Source organism: Centruroides sculpturatus, unplaced genomic scaffold, assembly GCF_000671375.1.
Source record: "Centruroides sculpturatus isolate CEXI.00-Female unplaced genomic scaffold, Cexi_2.0 scaffold150, whole genome shotgun sequence".
Lineage (NCBI taxonomy): Eukaryota > Metazoa > Arthropoda > Arachnida > Scorpiones > Buthidae > Centruroides > Centruroides sculpturatus.
In genome coordinates, this window is record NW_019384512.1 from 786,059 (window position 1) to 808,624 (window position 22,566).

The following is a 22,566-nucleotide window of genomic DNA, read 5'->3' on the forward strand; positions in this document are numbered from 1 at the left end:
TAAGAAATGTTTCTTTCACAAGAAATGTATAAAATTAGTGCTGTAATGTATTAGACGTACGGTACCCAATTTACATACTGTACAGACGATAGCTCGCCTAAACTGTCCGTAGCGTGGCGCTAGACGGCGGAAAGTATATATATATAATTATAATAAAGTTACAATAAATTAAGTTAATATATAATTATATATACAGTACCTAATTTATATATAATTTATATATAATTATATGTACAGACGATACTAAACTCAATTTACCCGCTTAAACTGTCCGTAGCGTGGCGCTGGACAGCGGAAAGTAGTTCGGCTGCCCGATGACGTTTTACGTAATTATAGAAGTTTTTTATCGTTGTTTACGGATACCGCCACAATTTTTTCGCCGTCTTATAGGAATCGTAATTATAGGAACCCGTCTTATAGGGGGATCCCCCTATAAGACGGGTTACTGTACTGTATTACTGTACTGTACAATTACTGTACTGGATAATTATTTATAATGCGATACTCTCTTACAGCTATAAAGAGACCGTCATTGCTTTATCGTAATCAGCGGGGAGCTTCTGGCTTTTCTTGGTCTCTTTACTCATTGATACATGGAATCTTTTTCCATCTTTTGATACACATAGAGATAGCTTTAAAGTACGCTATGTTCAAAGAATTAACGATTTTTAGGGTTTCCTCGATGAGCTATCCGCTTGTGATGCCAGATCGTTTCCCACTTCGTTTGAAAAATTCAAATGCTATAATATATTGCCTAATTCTTCGAACGACTGTTTCGTCCGCTTAGTTTCCTCGTATTTTTTCCCCCTCTCCATAATTGTTTACCAAAAATTTCTCATTCGCAAGTCATTTTCTAATACTCTTCCTATCAGTGCTGAAATGTCTTCAAGTCTGATTAATGATAAGGCCATTTTCTTTATACCATTAAATGACTTCTATTTATTTACTAACGGTATATGAACTAATTTTAGGCATCTTAATATTTGAAACGCTTAGGAATGAGAAATGTAGTGGATTTTAGTTCACAAGAAATGAAGGAAATGTAGGAAATAAACAGAATCGCTAAACGATGTGCGATGACAATTTCTGTAAGTCAAATAGTCCATTCACAAAATAGGGGCGATATCCCCATATTATGAAACCGGAACCATTATGATTTGTTATGGAAATTTTTTTACATTTTTTATTTTATTATTATTATTATTTGCTATCTCATCATGCAGGTGATAAGAAAACTTTTCCAAGAAAGTCCATTAAGGTTTTGATCAGCCTTACAATGGGGCGGCCGGGTTGTGAAGAACAAGACTTAACATATTCAGGATGTCCTCTCCCGCAAAATTCCTGGAGTTTTTCAGCTCGTCCGGATTCAATTTTGCATCTCCCAGAGAGGCAGCCGGTTTAGATTCTGATTCCTCACAACCGCTATCTTAACCACTCAGCCATTCGATTGTTAAGACTGTTAAATGGGAATTTATTATTGTGAAATATACAAATGAATGCAGGAAAATTTTGCTCTGTATTCGAATTGAGTTTTTGCTGAAATTTTTACTTTAAGCTCTAAGTGTTATATATTTCTGGGTAGCATTTTCCATGTGGATTAAGAATCTGTTAAGTTTTTCAACCTAGGAAAATTTTTCGCGAAGTTATTAGAGAGGTTGAGGCACAAGTTCAAACGTTAAACGTGTACGGGTAGCAGAAGTACACGTTACACGTTTCAAGTCCAAGCAAAAATCGTAGAGGCACACGTTCATAACATCACGTGACTCAGTGAACATCGCGCATTGACTCACGGGAAATAAGTTGAAAAAAATGGCGGAAGCAAAATAAATCATAATTTTAACCCCAAACACAAAAAATGAAGACGTTTAAGCCGATCGTGTACTAACCAAGCTACACGTAGCAAACGCCATTATCGACGGTCCAGAACTGCCAGATGGCGGCGCTCACCCGTTACCCGTACACGTTTTGAGCTAAATACGTGCGCCTCAACCTCTCTATTAGGTTTTTTCAAAATTCTTCTACAACGACTGTCGCCATAGTAACGGTCAATGACGTTTACCATAGAAGATTCCAGAATTTTTACCGGAAGTCGTATGTTCTTTCTTCATATTATTAATTTTTTGGAAATTATTAATTTTAAAAGTTATTATACTCAGTGATGGCTATTGAAGAATTTCTGGAGGAATCTAAGGAAGCAATTCAGGATTTAAAGAGATATTTCCGTAATAACCCAAAAGGGCGATTGNGGAAATTATTAATTTTAAAAGTTATTATACTCAGTGATGGCTATTGAAGAATTTCTGGAGGAATCTAAGGAAGCAATTCAGGATTTAAAGAGATATTTCCGTAATAACCCAAAAGGGCGATTGGGTACTGAGGAACATATTAGATTTATTACAGATAAATTTATTACCTTAGTGAAGAGCGCCGAAGAGGTAATTAGGAAAATACCATATCAGATTTCCTGCTTCAGAAATTTGATTTGTTGGCAACGAAAGAGGATGTCAAACAGCTGCTTGTTGGTCAGCTTGTTGCTCAGAGTGACAAAAATTTAGAGGCTATTCAGGAAGTGAAACAGACTATTTGTGACTTAGAAAAACCTCCACTTTTAGGGGTGGAAGGTTCTCAAGGGACTACTGCTCTGACATATAGAGATATTTTACAACGCGATCTTAATTCTTTGAAGAATACACAGTCTGAAAAGGAATCCTCGTTACCAACGTAATACACCGTTCTAGTTTACAATAATAATAAAGAGAGCACATCGGAAGAGACTAAGACATTGCTCACTAATTCTTTTGATCAAAGATTGCATAAGGTGCCTGTCAAGCATATTCGTAAGATTAACAAGGGTGGAATTGCTGTTGATTTTCCTATCAGAGAGGAGGCTGAATACTTTTAGGAACAATTAGACAAAATAGAAGGATTAAAGGCACGAAACACAAGACGGCGTCTTCCTCTTATGAAAGTGACTTCAGTCCCCAACTCAGTTACCAAAGAGGACCTACTAGAATACCTGCTTGAACAGAACATTTTTTCACAGAAGTACACGATGAAGGAGTTTAAAAAGATTTTAAACATTCGATTTTCAATCAAACAGAGAAATGACGAGTTTTTATCATTGGTGTTAGAAATGTCACCGGAGATTAGGGCAATGACTAAAAAACAAGGATATCTTTATGTTCAGTGGAAAACGTGTAATGTTTATGATTTTTTTCCTATACGACAGTGCTACGAATGTCATGCTTTTGGACATTTGGCGGCAAGTTGCTCATCACCGAAAAAAGTTTGTAGCCATTGTGGTGATGATCATTTGTTTAAGACATGTACAAAAAAAAGTGAAAAGCCTAAATGTGCTAATTGTTTGAGGACTGGCCTAGATAAACATGAACATAACACACTGGATAAGGAGTGTCCACTCTACATTAAAGAAAAAGTCTTATATATTAAGACAGCTGATTACCTTAATAATTATGGAATCCTATACAGGACACAAATTGTTTAATTCATAGCGTTACCTCTGCTTCTTAGCACAACAACTAATACAAGCAGATTATCGCTTCTCTATATATATTTGTGTTTGCTGACTGTAAGAAATATTGTAAGCTTTATCATCTCTCTGTTTTTGGGTTTAAAGTGTTGGAATTGTGAGACCTGAAAGGCCCCTGGGTCTAAATCAGTAATTTTATTGATAATGTTAATATTTTGTTATAAAATATTCTTTCGTTTAGGTGAGAAAAATAACGTTTTAACGTGGGGAAAATAGATAACAGATGTTACTTCCTTTCACAGAAGTTAGTACATCCTCTGTTTTTCCCTTATCTGCGAAAACTCTCGCTTTGATGGGAAATGTTTACCCCTCACATATTCCCCTTTCCATCCGTTCTCACGGAGGAATCTTTGCATGATGATTGGTCGCCGATCGTGACATATAGAGGAAATCTGTCAGAATTCGGGGAGTTCATCGACAGAGCTGGAAGTGTCCGAACTCCACATGTTTTCCTCCTCATGACCAACGCCCTTAGACGAATCACATAGAATAATTCCAGAGTTAGCACTTAGAAATTATACTTTGATTTTGTGCACATATCGATCTCCCATAGAAAGAAGTAAATGAACTTTATCTCCAAAGTGTCCCTTGCCTATAGAGAAGAAGACGAACGACAACTAAAACAAGTCGTATGTTTCAAACAATGATTGTAACTCTCTCTCTCTCGTATCGGTTATAATATAGTTCGTATCTCTCTCGACGGGTATCTTAATTGTCGTATTTATAACTCTCGTTCATTGATATTTGTATTAGTTTTACTTATATTGAATCATTAAATTTACTCTTGTTGTTTTATATAAGATATGTCCTTTAAATTGTCTCTGAATCAGATCTATAAAGTAATCGCACGCGTGTTTGTCCGCGGATCGAGAAATTGACAAACTGGTGTCGGGACCCTGACGTAAGGAAGAAGGTGAATTCGCCATCACCAACTTCCGCCCTAAATTCTAACTTAACTATAAGACCCTCCGCCACTCGTTTCCCCTACGTTCGGGAAAGGCCGTTCTTTAGACGACAGAGACTGGTCTTACCGACTAGTGCCCGTAAGCGACGTAGACTAAGATCTACGTCCCCGGCTATCTCACAGAATTGATACTTACAATTACTAGCTGTGTGGACTTTTTTTTTTTTTTTGACTTGTACGCATATTATATATGGACTCATGGGATTCTCAAATCTTTGTCTTACAAATTTTCCGCACGGGATAAATGCTGTTAAACACTTTGTCAGAATTATTGTATTTACTGCGACCTTCTTTTGCGAAAATATTCCTGCAGATAAGTAATCTGTTATNAACACACTGGATAAGGAGTGTCCACTCTACATTAAAGCAAAAGCCTTATATATTAAGACAGCTGACTACTTACCTTAATAATTATGGAATCCTTTACAGGGCACAAATTGTTTAATTCGTAGTGCTACCTCTGCTTCTTAGCACAACAACTAATACAAGCAGATCATCGCTTCTCTATATATATTTGTGTTTGCTGACTGTAAGAAATATGTAAGCTTCATCATCTTTCTCTGTTTTTGGATTTAAAGTGTTGGAATTGGTACTTACAATTATTAGCTGTGTGGACTTTGTTTTTTTTTTACTTGTACGCATATTATATATGGACTCATGGGATTCTCAAATCTTTGTCTTACAAATTTTCTGCACGGGATAAATGCTGTTAAACACTTTGTCAGAATTATTGTATTTACTGCGACCTTCTTTTGCGAAAATATTCCTGCAGATAAGTAATCTGTTATTTGCTGCAGCAAGCTGCTCCACATTTTGTTTGGGTCTTTTATTGTCATTGTGTTTTTATTTATTTTTTTATTTATTTTTCTTTTCACTTTGCTTGGTTCATTAGTGCATACTGTAACTCGGTGGAACTATGTAACGGATATGCTCCTGTAATGCTCACTGCGGGGCAGGACTTTGTACCTTGTTTTAAATGTACAATTAAACTAATGAATGAATGAATGTGAAATATACAAGACGTTTAATCGAGTAAGGGCTCTTGTACAGAATTTACGGTAATATTATAAAAGATACCACCACTAATCATGATACCAATTGCATAGTAAAATGCGTTTTAGATATTCATAATGATTACCGATTCGGGCTAATAGATGGGCCAATTGGAGGCAGACTTCTTCAATAGTGTTGTGCCTATTCAAATGATCAATGTAAGTGACAAGCGTAAAGTTACAGGTAAAGGAGAAAGGAGAAGAGATAGCTTTACATTAGAACCTTTAGCAAACTTAATAGTCGAAATTATTGGAAAGGTAGAATTGGTCTGAACAGAAGAGAGCGCAGAAGTTCTCATAAGGAGTTTATAAGCGTCTTCTCTTTAACTACTGGAGATATCCATAAATTAATTAAATTTTAAACGTTCTACCTTTAGATTTTACTGCTTGTTTCCAATTGGTTATCACAAAATATCTGTTAACAGTTCTTTTGGAACGGTTCCGATCGGAACTACCCATCTCTAATATTACTATACTGTACATTGTAAGGGGAAAGGATTGCTAAAAGTATATCATTGAACACGATGGATAGAGAGGAAATCGAGGCAATGTCTACACGGGCTTTTTTAGTATATTAGTGGCATATGAATTTGTTCATATAAGCCTACTTACTAGTCGTGTGAATAAATTATCAATTTAAAAAGATCATCCAATATTTTCTGTTATTTCTTCAATGTTACGGTGGTCCATAAACAACAGTTCGTACCATACACGTAATTAAAGAGGGATTATATACAAGGAGGGGATCAAAAAGTGTCTCAAAAACCGTAACTAATGGATAGCCCCTTATATGTTTATTAGAAAAATTTAATAAAGTTTTTTTTTTAAACTCCGCTCTGTAGGCACTAAGAGGACCTCTTTTAGAAGGCCCATTATGGGTTCGGCCAGGCCCACAATGGGGCATCCGGGTGGTGAATGATTCCGACCCGCCGGGATGCGATCGCGGGTCCCTTAGAACGGTAGGCTGCCACCTTGACCACTCGGCCATCCGGCCACAGTTATACAATGATTTATTTGATTACTTCTTAGTAGAAGTAATCAAATAAATTATTAATCATAAAATATTAAACAGTCATCTCAAAATAAACTTGTCTTTTTCTGAAAATAATCCGAAAGAGGACTCTTAAAAAAGTACAATCCATTTTCATTGGATAGCAATTATATTTTTTAATTATACAATTGTGTTTATAATATTAAGTAAAAAATTTTTTCAAGTTATGATTTTAAATTTAATTATATTTTTTATCAATAATTTTTTGTCAATCAAATCGTATTAATACGTAATTTTTAAAATATATTATGTAAGAAAAAAAATTCTGTAACGGTTAGAAGAGAAAACAAAAGAAAGAAGAGTAGAGGGCGAAATGTCGAAATGGAATATTGTAAGCTGTGAAAGTTAAGAATTTAAGTTGCTAATTTTTATTTTATTATTTTCTTTTTATGCTGAGGTAATTTATACATATATTTCATTTACAAAAATAAATGGGGGTAATAATCACATAGGTCTATATATTATGTATTTATAATAATTAATTTTCTTTAATAAATTTAAAATGTAACCGTCGTGTTTTAATTATCATCCGGTAAGATTGGTGTTTTTAAAATCTTATTCATTATTCGGAAATATATATTTATGTAAGACAACATAAGCTGGATTTATTGAAATCGATAATTGAAAATTAATCAGTTTCTCAATTTGATTAGTTCCATGAGTTAGATTAAAATTCAATATTTTATTCATATCTTTATTTATATCACTCGAAAAGATATAAATACTGGGTACAAATACTGTAGTTTCAGATTCGAATTAGATTTATATCATTTTTTTTCTGACTGTTTCTTTTTATATTAAATGAATATACAATGCCATTTGGTCAAGCAAGTGATGGACACAATGCTTTTGTCTTTCAGGGAAATTATCATACTCTTATTTTTAAAACGTAAATTTATGCCACATATTAATGAAAATTATGAATTTGAAAGAAGAATGAACAATGGGGTTGTTTTTTACATTATTTTATCTTCCTTTGCATATTTTGCCATGTTTGACGTTGATGATAAGTTTTTTTTACGTAAAGAAAAATAAATTTATCTGGGAGATATGAATCTCTGTGCGTAAATCCATCAGGAACATCATTGTTCTGTACAGTACGTCCATAATGGAATGTGGATTGGAATCAAAATTTGAAATGGTTTTGGTATAATTGAAGTTGGACTCAATAAAATTGTACAGACTCCAACTTTTAACTAGTCTTGATTGATGAGTGAGTGAGTTTATACTTTGAATTGAATAAGTTACAGTGTGCTGAACTATCAAAAAGAAAAGTTTTAAATATTTGCATGTTCATTGAGCTTTTGTAGTGGGTGAAGCCACTATAAGACCAGTAAAGTTTAATTGTGAATGAATAAAGCTTTATACTATAGAATATTCTGTTTAGTTGTTTTATTTTCTCAACAAAATAAAGAATATTTCAATAGGCATTATATTTGAATGTTTCATTTGGTTAATGTAATGAAAATAAAAGCAATTACTCAAAACTGGATATACAGTGGAACCCCAGTTAACGAATGTCCTGGTTAACGACCAAATCGGTTAACGAACTTTTATTTTGCAAAAATTTTGTCTTGGATAATGAACGTAATGGTATTTTGTGTCAAATTTTAGTTGGTACTAGGCATGTGCGAGTTAAGCATTGCTTTTCCAAGTGTTTGTGTTATACTACTTTTTTCAGTTTTGTGATTTATATATTTAATCAATATGGCATCAAAGAAAGAAAAAAGTCATAGTGGCAATAGAAAACGACAATGCGCTATCGCATTTGAGAAAAATTTTGCTTAAAAGAATAAGACAATCAACTTTAAATCAATTTCTTGTTCCTTATGGAAAGAGTTTGTTTCTTTGTTAAGTTATGACAACGCAACACTTGGGCAATCTGACTAGGGGGAATGCCTTCTGGGAGGTGTTTTTAAGGGAAACTGGTCCCTATTTAGGTGTTACAGACGTCAAGAAATCCCGGAAAACTCCACATGGCCAGCCCGTCTGAGCGAAGTGCAAACTCACGAACAAACTCCCCGTTTCAAGGTACGAAGACTACTTAGCCACTGGTGGGTTTTTTTACTGAAAGAGACTTCGACTCTAAGAATCTTTCAATGAAGTGCTACCCATTATTTTTTTAGAAAGGATTCCCCTTCTAAGCATTAAGGTTCGTATATCTCCACTTTTCTGCCACCAACTACAACAAATGAAGGTATGTACAGTGCTAGTTTATTAAACAAAGTTTACATGTTTGTTGCTGTAATGATAGATACTACATTCTATCATTCCTACATTTTCATCAAAGAAAATTACTGTATATTACAAATAAAATGACAAAAATTTCGGAGACTAGAACGGATTAATTGCATTTGCATTAATTTCTATGGGAAAAATTGCTTCAGTTAACGAACGGAGTTGCAGAACGGATTAAGTTTGTTAACCGGGGTTCCACTGTATGTTAAAAAAACACTATATACAACCATGATCAAGCAAGAATCTACAAGAAAGCAAACATTTTTATCTGTGTTTAACGAACATTGTCAAGCTAACTTTGATGAAAACTGCTTTCTTGTAGTTTCTTGTTGATATTGGCTATATGCATGGGCATAGCCAGGAAGAGGCATGGGTGGTTGAGCTGATTTGCAAAAAGAAATAAAAAGTTGAAGCTAATTTAATTGCATGTAGCGTACTGCGGCCCACAATTAATCTCTGAATATTGGACTGAACTTCAAATAATTGGCTGAATGGATCCGCGATAATTCTCTACAACCTGACAATGTGAAATTATAGGAAAGTTGAGAAATTCTGATCTAAAAGAAAGAAAAAAAAAATAATAATAATAATAATGTCAACGGCTTTCTGTGCCCAATGTGAAAAGTGTATCTGTAATCTCTATGTACAGTTTAGTCTCTAATTTTCAATTTTTATAATATTAAGAGATAACCTTTCTGCTTCTCTTTATATAAGATGAGTCAGCATTAAATCTTGATTAACATATTGCTGGAATTTTAGTGCCATCTATTGTGTATTGCGTTTAACATTCTTTAAACTTTGTAGCCTAGTTTCACAAAAAATGACAGAACTTTTTTGGTTACCTAATATAAAGATATTTTATTATATTATTATGTTGGGTTTAGTGGGATACTCGGTTCACACCGGTGGCTGTGTACTATGCCGGACCAGAGTCAAGGCATAGCAACCAAAAACAAAACTAAAATTAAATGTGTGTGTCAGTGTCTGTATTCAGGAATTTCCTAACAATGTGGCATGTATTCAATATAGTGGCCTTCTGTAGTGTGATGTATGTATTTCTACTCAATTGTAATGTTCCCAGGCTTTTGTGTAGCGTGTGTGGTATGACACCTTTAGAGGAGAGAACGACAGGTACAATAAGCACCCTATCCATCCTCCAAGATGCTTTATTTCCTGGGCGAGTTCTGTGTACAGTAGATCCCCCTATAATTACGATCCCTATAATTACGATTCCTATAAAACTGCGAAAAAATTGCGACGGTATCTGTAAAAAAAAGGTAAAAAAATACTTCTATAATTACGTGAAACATCATCGGGCAGCCGAACTATTTTCTGCCGTCAAGTGCCACGCTACAGAGAGTTTGCTATCGTCTGTACAGTATTATATATAAATTATATATAAATTAGGTACTGTACATATAATTATATATAAATTAGGTACTGTATATATAATTATATATTAGGGATGTTCCATTGTAACGGATGTAACATACACAGTCCAGATTTTTCAATAATCTCATTTAATGTGAAAAAGTTACTGCTCTTAAAAATAAGAGACTATTGTAGCATTGTTGTGTGAACTAGGACAAATAATATAACAGTGAGTTACATTTGCTATCTTAATAAACTTTGGTGAATATTGGTTATAAAATTTTGTAACAGATGTAACATGAAAAGGACACTACATTTTTGGTAGCTAATGAAATGCCAAACTTCTCTGAAACTTTATATTTTTTTATTGCACAATTCGTATGAAACATATAACACAGTATCAGAAAAAAAGTAAAACCATTGGAACTTTTATAAAATTATTCATTTATTGATGGTCATGTGATAATTACATGTAACGGATGTAACATTAAAAATGTAACGGATGTAACCTGCAACTCCAATGTACTGTACAAATTCAGTTAAAAACCATAACCCCTCTAGAGTTAACAGGAACAGGAGGATCAACCTTTTTTAATACATTATCTGATTCATACCATATCTCATCCTTTCTAGTTGGCCATACCCAACCTCTCCTAGTAGGCTGCATAGCATTGACCAGCATATCGCCATTTGAAGCTATTTCATTTACAGTCCCATAAAATTCAACGTTTTCATACAAAACTGCTACATAGTCTCCAACACAGATGTCTGTAACTGTTTTTTCTTTATTTTTATCAACAGTATAGCTTGGGCATGCAAACACATTTTTCATTGGCCACACAAATTCTCTGGGGTAAATTTCACAGCACTGAAAATCAGATGTGCTTCCTAATTGAAAATAGTGCAAACCTTTTAGCCCAGGAATTGCTGGAATATTTTCACTTGTCCACTCAGGTCCCTTCTCTTCTCTGCAGGCTTGAATCTTTGTTTTTGAGAGAAACAGTACTTTAACTTTGTCAGATACATTTTTAGCTACTTCAAAGAACTCCTCTGCACTGTTGATGACATTTTTTCCCTGAAGAATACTTCTCCATACAGCTCTCTTAATTGTGCCACCAACACCATCAACTGGACCCTTTCCATGAGCTGTCCCAAAAAAAGTCATAGTGATGGAACTCAAACTGGGATGAACAGTCTTTGGCTCACAGACAAGAGAAACAATATACCTGTTCTTAAACTGGCTAGGAGCTCCATCTGAGCATATATGGAGGGTGGAAATATGTGCATTGTTCTTCAGATGTTCTTCTAAAATAAGCTGGTTACAACAAAACACTGAAAACTTATCATGTTGCAAGTCATCACTCACTACTACATAATTTGTGCTAGAACCATTCTGTGTTATAACACAAGTGTACAGTGTAACCCCTTCAGATACCCAGTGAGCAGCCATTATTTCATTCTGCTGTCGAATCGCAAAGTTCTCCGAATAGTCTACCTGCATCACTGCTTCTTCTGAGCTCAGATTATTTTTTAGGAACTTCATTGCTCTTAGCTGAGTCTTTGCAATAAAACAGTGATGCCTCATCATTGTCAGCTGTTCAGTAAGAACTTCAACTGCATATTTTGCAGTAGACTTTATGGCTTCTTTCTTGTTCTCTGAATCCCACTGATAGTATATAATTTCATCATCAGATGAAACATTTCCCATCAACTGGTCAACAAAGGCAGACACCTTATCACATTTTGTGCATTTGTTCAGGCAACAACTTGGTACCCACATGCAAACAGAGTTTCTCACAATCTCATCAAGTGTAGGTAAGTTGAAACCAGCATTTTTAAATCCATCTAAAAGTAACTGGAAGTTCTCGTGATACTTGCAACAGCAAACATTGTGGTCTTTGTGTGATGATAATTTCACATGTGCAGGTCTTAACTTTGCAAATAATGATTTTCCTACTTTAACCCCAGGATGCTCTTGCTTGAAAAGTCTATGTGCCTCCATCACAGTCATATTCATAATTTTTTTTTGTATCGTTTCCTTGGCACCATCCTTACGAACTGTTACATAATCCTTCATTCCTGGACATTGTCGTGATATAATGTCACTCTCATAACATGCTACAACCAATCGTTTGGTCTCATTATCACTGTCCTCTCGTGTCTTTGGCTGTTTTTTAGTTTCAATTCCATACTGAATTGCTAGTTTTTTCACAATTGCTCTCTGCTTTCTTGGTGATACAGGTAAAGCTCTCTTTACTCTCTGGACTGCTTTCCCATATGACTGCGGGGTGATGAAAGACTTTGAAGGGCTCTCATTTAAGGACAAGTCCTGATTAGGATTAAGTTCTTTTTTGCGTTTTCTCATAGCTCTCATCCTCTCTCTTGATTTTGCTGCCTCTGAGCGTTTCTTACTAGCTGTCCAGGATTGTCTACGAGCTTTCTGGTCTTCTGCATTTTTTCTTTTTGTTTCAACTATCTTTTCTAAGCTCATCTTGGCCCTATACTTTCTCATCCTCTCTGCAGCTGTCATTGCTACTTTTTTGCCAAGTGGTTCTGGTAAAGCTGCCATCTAAATAAAAGAGAAAATTAATGAAATATAATATAACTGATGTAACAACCTCTCCTGTTACATCCGTTACAATGCACTTGTTACATCAGTTACATGCATAATTTTCTTAAGCATTACTTCAATCATCTTTGCATGAGGTTACATTTAAATGTGATGAAAATCATTAGAAGAATGTGTAATTACAAAAGTTTCAGTAACTTAATGACCAAGATATAGAGAAGTTTGTAATAAAATGTAACGGATGTAACAGATCAATAGCTGATCCATTTCATTTCCATTATATCCACAAGGATTCTAAATTATTATATTTTCTACAAGGATTTATAATCTAAAGATACTTACTTTTTACTATTATCAACAAGTCATCCAGACTCTCAAAGTAACAGAAGAAAATAGTTTCCTTTTATATGCTCAAATGTTCAGTCACCATGTGCTGCAAAACAACTTTTGGAAAAATCCAAGATGGCGCCTGATCATGTGACTAACTGTTGCCAAAAATATTATTTTTTTACATTTAGAGATATGATAATATCATAGGAGCAAAAAAAAGTATTATTTAGTGAAAAAAATTTTCACCCTAGAATGTCCACTTTTCCATGGAATTACCCATATCTAAGAAAACATTATTTCTTGCTGAATTATTCTATTTTTATTACAAATTGTATATATTAGATTTATTTTAAATGAATTACTAAAAATGACATTTATAATATTGAAATTATAGAACAACGTTTGATAATGAATGAAGTGCAAGTTGTAGCATCAAAAATTTATTAATCACAACAAAATAAGACTCAAAGTCAAATTAGGGTTCAAATATGCAACTTTATTTGACTTTGTGACTATATTTAATCACCGTATACTCCATAATCATTTAAAACTTTATGAAATTCTTAAGATATCAATCTACATTGTATAAATTTCAATAAACTTTTGATAATAAATCTTCCGTATTTTAAATGGTGAACTTTGTAGCTTACAAAATGATAATATTATTGAAATTTCTGATATTTTTAATATATAAATAACAAATTCATTAAGTTGTAAGATATCAGTCAATTGCTATATTTCTGTACTTTTTAATCAATAATTATCATAACATTATAAAAAGTATCATTTTATAGAGAATATATCATATTTCTAAACATCCATCAAAGATTATCATTTACTAGAGAGATTATCAAAAATATATCAGATCAGAAGTCATCTGTGATTTCTGTTATCACAAAAATGTCAATATTTAAATTTAAACAACATATATCACCTACTTTTATATAACATTTTTATTATTATAATAATTAAAAGTTTAAAAATCTTATAAATAAATAATCTGTACCAACGTAAAGATTAATACCAAATATTAATTAAATAATAAATCCAATTATTGCCTAGTAATTTTTTTTAAACAATTATTAATATTGTGATATTCAGACTAAATGAATTTACGAAGTTATTCTATATATAACTTAATTAAGAAAACAAGACAATAGAATAAATAAATACATTAATTATGTATATTTCCTTAATAATTAGACTTCGAAGTAAAAATAAATAAAAGATCTCTGATAAAGGAGCCGTCGATGTACCAAAAGTGGCCAAAAAGTTGACATACAGACATTTGTAAACAAACTGTTGTGACTTTTATTTATAATTTGTTTATCTATACATTTACACATTTGAATTTCTTGAAGTTAAAAAAGTTAAATAGCCTACTTTTACACATTAGTGTTATTTTCTTTGGTTAATTCTGACTCTAAGATATTGCTTAGAATGCAAATATATTGCATAAAAGATGTTCAGTAATTCAATGAGAGTCAAAAATGATTTAAAAAATTTTTTAAATATATTAAAAATATTATATATATATATAGTCAAATAAAATGAGAATACAACATATTTAATTCCAGTTGAACATTTATGGTGAAATTTAATTTTTTATTTTATTTTTTCAACTAGTTTAACTTGTTACAAAAGGACTTCGTATGTGGGATGATACTTTTATAAAATTTATATAAAAATAAAAATAACCATCTGATTAAAGAGAAACACTTAATTAGCTTCAGATTTATGTGAAAAATGTTTTAAAATTACATGTAAAATAATATGACACACATTATTAAGAAAAATTATGAAATTTGAACATGTGATGAGAAATTGTTCAATTTCACTTTCAAGATAAGGAAGATGAATGCATGCATCACATTATATACAAATTTATTTATTTATTTTTAAAGTGAATAGAATTAGAAGAATGTTGTTTTCATCACATGAATCAGAAAGTCAAAACCTCGCTACGTATTCGACAAAATNTAGAGATATGATAATATCATAGGAGCAAAAAAAAGTATTATTTAGTGAAAAAAATTTTCACCCTAGAATGTCCACTTTTCCATGGAATTACCCATTAACTTAATTTATTGTAACTTTATTATAATTATATATATTTTTTCTGCCGCATAGCGCCACGCTACGGAGATTTTACGCTAACTATCGTCTGTACAGTATGTATATTAGGTACCGTAAGTCTAATACAGTACTGTAATTTTATACATTTCTTGTGAAAGAAACATTTCTTATTCAATGGCGATTAAAATTATCTATATTAATGATGTCTCCAAAGTTTTTGCAGAAAAATAAGTTATTAGAAATCGGCCGCTGTTTGCTGAGCTGTTCTGCAACGAAAACAAGCTTTAGCAATGGCGATGTCGAATGGTGCACACTCAGTAAGTAATCCTACAATTTTTTGTTTATAGCGTAGTTTATACGGATTATTTCCAAAAAATATATACGTATTTTGGAAATGTTGAGTCGGATTAGTCTAGAATCGATTAATTTTATGGAAGAAAACCTTTCAAACAGCCGTAGTCCGTAAACTTGACACGATGTCGGGCTGTGATTGGAAGGACTCGTAAGAAATCGGATTCCTAAAGAATGGAACGTATCTATGATCTTATAGGGGGATCGACTGTACTTGCTAATTTTTTCAGTGCATGTGTTTTGTACATTGTGAGTGTTTGGAATGGCTATGTCTATAATTTATGTGATTTTATTGTGTTTGTCAATGAGTGTGATGTTTGGTCTGTTGTGGTAAATTGTTTTATCTGTGATTATGGCTCTGTTGTAGTACATTTTGTGTGTGTTGTTTTCCAATACTATCTGTGGAATATACTTGTATGGTTCATGAATGTCTACCAAGTTGTGTTTCTTTGCAAGCTCTTGGTGTATTATATTTGCTACTTGTTTATGTCTGTATAAATAATCTGTCTGTGCCAAGAGCTTGCACCCAGAAGTGATGTGTTGTATAGTTTCTGGCATGATGTGACATTTTCTGCATGAGTCATTTGTGAGTGTTGTATCTTTGAGTATGTGTTTTCTGTAGTTTTTAGTATTTATGACTTGATCCTGTATGGCAATCATGAATCCTTTCATCTCCCCAAAGAGGCATCCCTGAGCTAACCAGCTGTTTGATGCAGTTTTGTCAACAAAATCCTGGGCAAGGTCATAAAGATGCCTGCCATGGAGTGCCTTTCGAGCCCACAATTGCCTAATGGTGTCTATGCTTTTTATATGTTGTGTCATGTATGTATGTTGTGAGTGTAAGTTTAATGGTGTGCTATTTGAGTCTGCTAGAGTTACTGCTTTATGTAATTGTGATGTTTCTTGTTTGTATTTGTTTGTAGTGAAGGTTAACTATGTCAATCAGGCCACGTCCGCCATCTTTACATGGAAGGGTTAATCTTTCTGTGGCGGATTTAGGATGGTGATGTTCATGCTTAGCAAGTGTTGTTCTTGTTTTCCTTTGGAATTGCTCAAGATCTGTGTGAGTCCAATGTATAACTCCAAAAGAGTATGTGAGTACTGGGATGACATATGTGTTTATTGCTTTAACTGTGTGTTTTGCATTTAGCTGTGTTTTGAGAATGGCATTTAACCTACTTTGGTATTCTTTAATTAATCTTTGCTTTATTTGTGTATGTTCTGTTAGTTTGGCCTGTTGGAATCCTAAATACTTGTAGAACTCGCCCTCTTCCATGGATTCAATAACGTCTCCATTTCCAAGTGCAAAATCTTCTTTCTTCAGGATTCCTTTTTCTATGTGAAGTTTTTTGCATTTGTCTAAGCCAAACTCCATTTGTATGTCCTTAGTGTATGAATGTGTGATTTGTAGGAGTTGATGAAGTTGTTTCTGTGTGGATGCATAAAGTTTTATGTCGTCCATGTACATGAGATGTGACAGTGTAAACTGTGTTGTTTTTTCATGTCTGATATTGTAGCCATAATGCGTGTTGTTTAACATGTTGGATAATGGGTTCAGGGCTAGGCAGAACCAAAGAGGACTCAAGGAATCTCCTTGAAAAATTCCTTGCCTAATGAATATTTTGTTTGTTTGTATGGAAGTGTTACTAACCCTGAGATGTAGTGTTGTTCTCCAGTACTGCATAGTGTTTTCGAAGAATGCAATGAGTGATGGATATTATTATTATTATTATTAAAGATACTATTATAAATTATCTATATGGCAAATTAGAAGTAAATGAACTGAAAACTTCACTAGTTTTCAGTTCATTTACTTCTAATTTGCCATATAGATAATTTATAAGTTTAATATTTCAAATAGTACAATTGCATTCGAATTATGAAGAACTAAATACAATGACAGAATTGCTGCTGACATATAAATATAATGATACATTTGCTCTAAAATTTGCTATATTATTTGACTGTTTTATTTTGAAGTATTTAACAGTATCAAAAACCACTTATGAATTTTAGTGTTAGTCCAGCAGAGAATGTACAGTATATTTCTAAAGTTTTCAGTCAACACAGCAGATCATCATCAGGAAATAGCTGTTTCCAAGATGGAATGTTTGAAGAACATCTGCTAAATTTGAAAAAAATTGAAATGTTCTCATTTTAACAGTATTTTAATTGCTTTGGAGCAATTACTAATGTGTTTGAAGGATAATACAAAATTGTAGATTAAGCTTTAGCAGCTTGACTGCATCTAATACTATTGTTACTCAACAAGTTAACACCTACCTGTTAATGATAATTTGGATGAATGAAGGTCCTGCCAGTAGACTTCAGGGCCTGGCAGTGATAATACAGGCTGGTTTTCATTTTGAATGCTGCAGTTTAACATCATTTACAAGTGAATAGTTAATCATGTTTAATAATTGTTCTAAAAAACAATTATTAAACATGATTGTTTATTAATGTAGAATACAAAGAACATACTAATTATAAGTTTTTGTTTTTTTGGTTAATCAAAAAGCATATCATTTGAAAAGTGCATGTTCTAAACCCAAAAGCAAAGTAAAAGTGCAGTGCTGATACTTGAACCTGAATAATATTTTGTAGTTCACAAACTCTTAACAGACTTGCTGTTTACCAAAAATTGCTTTTGACCAGTAGTGATTTGCATTTCCATTAAAAGATGAAAGAACAAATAAACATACACCCACAACTTCTGTTCTTTTGAAAATGTATGTAGAATACTTATTTTTTGCTGAATTAGAAGGATGTAATGAGTAATTGTGATCAATAATAAATCTGCTGGTATGCCCAATTAAGTTATAAATGTTTGTTTCAAAGGATTGCTTGAAATGTCTGCTAGTCCTTCAGGTTAGGCCCCTTGTCCAATCCACAGCTCCCAATGTCAGAAAATATTCTTTAGCAATTTGCCTAATTTGTTGTAAAAAATGTTAGTTAAATTCAGAAAACTTTAGCAAAATTTAGTAAAACCTGTTTTCTCAAAATATTGACATTCTCTTCTCTGCATTCAGTATATTTTATTGTGACATAAAAGCTCCATTAAACTGTGTTGCTAGAAAAAACTGTAGAACTGTGAAATTTCTAATTTGAGGAATAATTCCTTACAAATTCATAAATTTAGGATCTGGAACTTTAAGAAATGTTTTGAACCTTTTTTGAATCATTCTCAGCTTACACTATTTTAAAATATTAAATAAGACTGTTGTGTTCAAATTAAGTATATATATAAAAACAATCAAAGAAAAAAAATGTCTAAAATTAGTAAGATCATTTTTGTGAACTTGATGATGATGATGACAGAAATATAAAAAAATTATCATGATATATTAAATACAAAAGTGCTTAAATATTTCTAATATAAAAATGTTAATACATCAAAGTAATATTAAAATATTAATAAAGTTAAGTAAATAACCAAATATCACTTTTTAAATACTTAATAAAACATCAAACACCTTATATCACTGAGAAATGTTTATTAAACGAACACTAACGTTCAGTGGGTGTATATAAAATTCCATTTGAAAATCAGCAATTAGGAATTAAGAAAGACCATATTGGGGCACCAGAAGGAATTTGGCTATTAGATTTACCGAGCTCAAATATGACATTAATAAAGGTACTGCAACACAATTTTGTCAAGTATGGCACAAGCAGACGACTCTGTAGTTAAATGGAATGAAGTGATTATCCTTAGGGCCATGTGTTCCCCATCATTAGCATTCCACGTTTTCCATTATTTGGTGTAGCGCTTGCTATCTGCTAATGGATATGTGAAATATTTAACTTCCTGCTGATGTGTTAGAAGGAACACAACTGCTAATAAAAATGGATTATGTTTTCACAGCATCTATTATAAATGTTTTGGGTATTTTGGAATCTGTTATAAATTCCATTTTGAGGTTTTTCAAAAATGACTATGATGAGCCACAAGACCCATCATTAATAGCTGTCATTGATTCTAATGAAGAATATAGGGAAGATAGGTATTGCACAAAGAAAAAATTGAAATCTATAAAAGTAAATTAAAGGATAGTTGTATTAATGCCAGGGATGCGGATGGACTACCTTCTACTTGTAAATTCTACATAAAAGAAAAATTAAAATGTAAAAAGTCTGTCTGTACCTGTACTTAAATTTAGATGTATTTTTATGTATTTTATTTTATTTTATTTTATTATTTATATCATTGTTTTAGTTTTTTTAATATATTTTATTTATTATTTATTTGTTAATTTATTTAATGTTTTTGTTTTAAATTTAAATGTAAATATTTGGATGTTACGTCATTAGAATGTTAAATTTTTAAAATATGTTCAAATTCAGTTATACCTGAAGATGGCCTATTCTATTAGGTCAAAAACATTAGAGTTCATTTAATAAACATTTCTCAGTGATGGAAGGTGTTTCATTAAGTTAAATAAATAAATAATAATGATGATAGTTAATATATCTTTGTTTTAGTCAGAATGTATGTTACATATATATATATATCTTGTCTTGCATGAGTTGTGCATTACATTCACTGGTAAGAGTTTCACTTCAGTGTGTATAGCTTCATTAATGACTCATGTATCAAAACACTGAATCAACTTACAACTGAATTGATTCAAATGAATCATTTTGCACAACACTAATTCTAATCTCTACATAAACTTATTTTTGAATATAGGTTATAAGTTTTGAAATATTGATTATCATCATAGAATATTAATTAAGAAAACATTTAAATATTAATTAATTAAGAATGAAAAGCAGATTGAAACTAAAATTATAACAGCTATGATTGATTAGTCAATGTCACTGATCAAACCTTAAGTAAACTGGGAAACTTTTGTTGGATATATAAATGAAAATCTGTAATAGGATATTGGAGTCTTAAACTATGTCTACTGAATAGGCCTGTTTGGCAAAATGCATTTAGGGAATTTATCGATGTAATAAAGTGTTTTTTTCTGCACTTAGGTTTGTTTGCCTTTAACCTTTTTATTTTTAACTTTTATTTCATTATTTACATAATGTTAAAGTTATCTGCTCTCCATAAGTTAGAATGAAAAATTGATTTTTTGTGTATTTTTCTACAATACAATTATGTAAGAATTTGTTAAAATAATTTGACTCCATCAATTTAAATAATTAATTTTGATATACCTTAAGTAAAGATTTAAGTTTATTTGAGATTTAAAATTATAGTCCTAGTGACTTTGTAATGTTTGTAATTGGGCAGAAAGTAACACTGTTTATGCCCAACAGTGTTACTTTCTGCCATTTTGTTAACAAAATCATAACTAATTATGACATTATAATTTTGGTTTATTTGCTTTATTTTTTTATAATAATAAATAGCATAATAAAATTTAAAATTATTTTTTTCTTAATTTTTTTTGGTTTAATTTTTACTTTAATTGATATAGAATGGGTTCTCCCATTTGGTATTGCATAACATAATTGATGAGACTGTCTCATCTCTAAAATCACACTGCTGTCAACAGCTGTGATTTTAGAGGTATGAAGGAGTACATGTCAGGAGTTGCAATTTGGCACAGAGTATTTGGTGCCCAAACCACACACACATAAAATAAACCAGACTTGTAGATAGTCAGGGGACTTAGAACCAGGTCAAAAGAAAATAAGAAATGCTGAGATTTCTACAAACAGGTGTGAGTGCAAGATTTGTGCATGCATTGCTCGCACTCTCCAAGACATAGTCTCATCCCTACTTGTTTAGAGGTTGCAAAAACTTTGGTAACTACTCATGAAGTATGTCACTTCAATCTGAAATGGTCTTCTGATAGATTCTCCAATACTGATTAGCAAAAATAATTACAAAAATCTTCATATAAAATATTTAATTAAAATTACCATTTGCCAAAATATTTAAAAATGTAACTTAAGAGTCTTCCCTTGTCAAACATGAACTAAGTGAGGTTGCTGATGTCACTGCAACGTAAGTATGATCACCAATCTGAAATTGATAAAACGTTTATTCTATAGCTAATATTTCCATAAAAGAAGTTGCCTATCTGCTAGTTATCTGATAAATAAGAGACAGAAATGAGGCAACATTAAAAAAAGAAAATGTTGTTCTGTAGGCATTTCTTTGATACATGAAATTTTTTTTCCTTTCAATATTCCATTTGTTAATTTCACTTATTTTATAATTACATTTACAATAAAGTGTAATAGAAAAACAAAGTTTTAACGTTTGAGACAGTATCATTTAAACTGTATAACAGTAAGTGTCATGCTTTCAACTGTTGCTCAAGTGGTGCAGGCTAAATCATGTGGATGGGCTATGGGAAAGTTTCAGTTCTATTCTAGAAATTTTTGAGATATGAGCTGCTGTTGGTTATTTGTATGAAATTATGGTAGTTTCTAGATAAGAGGAATTTTGTGTGTATATTTATTTCTATTTTATTTTTAAACTTCTATAAGTTCTCTATTAGTAACTCCATATTTATATGGAGACACACATCAACAGAGAACTTATGACAAAAATGTATAAGGTTGTGATGATCAAAACAATATGTTAAAAAATGATTGGCTTGAAAAATGTCAATATTGAAGTGATTTTTCTTCTAAAGAGTAAATGTGTGCTTGAAATTAATGATTTATAGGAAGTAAAATAAACATTGTAAGTGTTTATAAATGTCTGTAAGAAAAGTTTTGACATGGGAAGATAAGATATACTGTACACTTGAATAGCTTTATATATACAGTAGAACCTCCATTATCCGGATTTTCGATTATCCGGATTGTTTAAAATAAACAAAAATTTTACGAATTTGCTGATTTGCACTTGGCGAATTACGACACTATTTATGTACGTGATGGAATGCATAACTTTTTTTGTTTCAACGTCTCACCCAGTACAGTGGTCGTAAACTCTTAAATATATTTTACGTAGTAATAAAAATATAACTTGACATACGTATTTATAAATAATTTATATTCAAATTACATCATTTCTATGACCAAGGGCGGCGTAAGGCATGG

General features: G+C 32.1%; 1 protein-coding gene and 1 pseudogene across 3 annotated transcripts in view; one reads left to right on the forward strand and one right to left on the reverse strand.

Annotated features, from left to right (window-relative positions):
- Positions 1–515: 515 nt before the first annotated feature.
- On the reverse strand, positions 516–975 carry LOC111622481 (annotated as a pseudogene).
- Positions 976–6,837: 5,862 nt separating this feature from the next.
- Positions 6,838–22,566, forward strand: part of LOC111622472 (E3 ubiquitin-protein ligase Praja-2-like) — a 49,608-nt gene continuing 33,879 nt past the window's right edge. The window contains exon 1 of one of the 3 annotated variants that reach the window (XM_023364858.1): positions 6,838–6,948. The gene's annotated coding sequence lies outside the window, so the exon portion shown is untranslated. Of the gene's footprint in view, positions 7,015–22,566 lie in introns of all 3 variants that reach the window. The other 2 variants (XM_023364860.1, XM_023364857.1) reach the window with 2 other exon arrangements.